This window comes from Capsicum annuum, chromosome 1, assembly GCF_002878395.1.
Source record: "Capsicum annuum cultivar UCD-10X-F1 chromosome 1, UCD10Xv1.1, whole genome shotgun sequence".
NCBI classification, from domain to species: domain Eukaryota; kingdom Viridiplantae; phylum Streptophyta; class Magnoliopsida; order Solanales; family Solanaceae; genus Capsicum; species Capsicum annuum.
Window position 1 is genome coordinate 17586473 of NC_061111.1, and position 2455 is coordinate 17588927.

The following is a 2455-nucleotide window of genomic DNA, read 5'->3' on the forward strand; positions in this document are numbered from 1 at the left end:
GAAAATCCTCCAGTACTGGTCCCACTGGAACTTGGTAGGCCTTTATTTCTATATCTGTCACTAATGGACAATTCTTTTGGTTGTGTTTTAGGACAGCATGATATCAAAGGCAAAAAAGAACAAGCAATCTATTATTTGAGCAAAAAGTTCACGAGTTACGAGGTAAAATATACACTTTTAGAAAAGACATGTTGCGCCCTAACTTGGATTGCTCAGAAGTTGAAGCACTATCTTTCGTCCTACACAACCTACCTCATCTTTCAAATGGATCCTTTAAAGTATATTTTTCAAAAAGCTATGACCACAGGCAGATTGGCGAAGTGGCAGATTTTACTTACAGAATTCGACATTGTGTATGTCACTCGTACCGCTATGAAAGCACAAGCATTGGCCGATCATTTGGCAGAGAACCCAATTGACAATGAGTATGAGCCTTTGCGAACTTACTTTCCTAATAAAGAGATAAATTCAATTGAGGAAGAAGTTCAAGATGATATGTATGCGTAGAAATTATATTTTGATGGGGCAGTCAATGTTAAAGAAGTAGGAATTGGGGCGGTTCTTGTCTCACCGACCGGGCGTCATTATCCCGCCACAGCACGACTCCATTTCTTTTGTACTAATAACACAGCAGAATATGAAGCTTACATCATGGGGTTAAATATGGCAATAAATCTGGATGTACACAAGATAGTGGTGTTGGGAGATTCCGAATTACTCATTCGACAAATTCTAGGTGAATGGGAAACGAGAGATATCAAACTCATTCCATACAAATAGTTCTTAGAGGACCTTAGCAAAAGGTTCAAGTCTATCGAGTTTAGATATATTCCCAGATCCCATAATGAGCTAGCTGATGCCCTGGCTACCCTAGCTTCCATGCTCCCATACCCAGGAAATACGCATCTCGACCCATTAGAGATACAGATACGAGATCAATATGGTTATTGCAATATAATTGATGCAGAACCAAATAATGAACCTTGGTACTATGATATCAAACGCTTCCTAAAGTCAAAAGAATATCCAATACACGCCAATGCAGATCAAAAAAGGACTATTAGGAGACTTGCTAATGGTTTCTTCTTAAGTGGGGAGATTCTGTACAAACGAACCCCAGACTTGAACTTGTTGAGATGTGTTAATATTTAGGAAGCTGAAAGAATCATGAATGAGGTACATTCGGGGGTATGTGGTTAGCATATGAATGGCTATGATTTAGCGAAGAAGATTATGCGGGCAGGATATTATTGGTTAACTATGGAGCGAGATTGCTTTCGCTTTGTTCGCAAGTGTCATCAGTGTCAAATCCATGGTGATTTGATTCACTCGCCACCTTCAGAGCTGCATCCTATGTCTGCTCCTTGGCCATTCATTGCTTGGGGCATGGATATAATCAGTCCAATAGAACCAAAAGCTTCTAATGGGTATCGATGCATACTGGTCGCTATTGACTATTTCACCAAATGGGTAGAAGCTGCTACTTTCAAATCAGTCACGAAGAAAATAGTAGTGGATTTTGTTCATTCGAACATCATATGTCGTTTTGGTATACCAAAGTCTATTATCACAGACAATGAAACCAATCTTAATAGTCATCTAATGAAGGACGTTTGTGAGCAATTCAAGATCGTGCATCATCATTCTACCCCTTACCGTCCTAAAGCAAATGGAGCCGTTGAAGCAGCAAACAAGAATATTAAAAAGATTCTTAGGAAAATGGTCCAAGGATCTCGACAGTGGCATGAGAAATTACCGTTTGCTCTTTTAGGATATCGTACAACTATCCATACATCGACTGACGCAACTCCTTATTTACTAGTCTATGGGACTGAAGCTGTGATACCCGCAGAAGTCGAAATTCCCTTGCTTTGAATCATTAGTGAAGCCAAAATTGAAGATACTGAATGGGTCAAGTCTAGACTAGAACAATTATCATTAATAGATGAAAAAAGGTTGACGGCAGTTTGCTTTGGTCAATTATACCAGCAGAGGATGGCGCAAGCTTACAATAAGAAGGTACATCCTAGAAAGTTCGAGGCCGGCCAACTTGTTGTAAAATGCATCCTTCCACACCAAGAAGAAGCTAAAGGAAAGTTTGCGGATCTGGACGAAAAAATGACAGAAAAAGCTATCAATGCCGATTCAGTCAAAAGATATTACATTTGACACACTTGTGCTTAACATTCTCAAGTTGAGATGACGAAATACCATCATTCTACTTAACTAAATGTCATTAATCCCTTGTCATCCCTTCGATCCTTATTTATCTTTCCTTGCTTACTCTCTTTGGAGTAAAAAAAAATAAAAAAATAATGCGTTAGCATTGAACTACGTTCAACCTGATTCCTAGATGGATATGTAGGCAGCCCTATCTTGGGGTTCGGTCCGACAAAAGAAAAAAAAAATCTTAGTATTTAAAAAAAATAAAATAAAATAAAATAAAATAAAAAAA

At 38.5% G+C, this 2455-nt stretch overlaps 1 pseudogene; it reads left to right on the top strand.

Moving 5' to 3' along the window:
• The first annotated feature begins 651 nt into the window (after positions 1-651).
• LOC124897254 overlaps positions 652-2455 on the top strand; it is an 11419-nt pseudogene continuing 9615 nt past the window's right edge.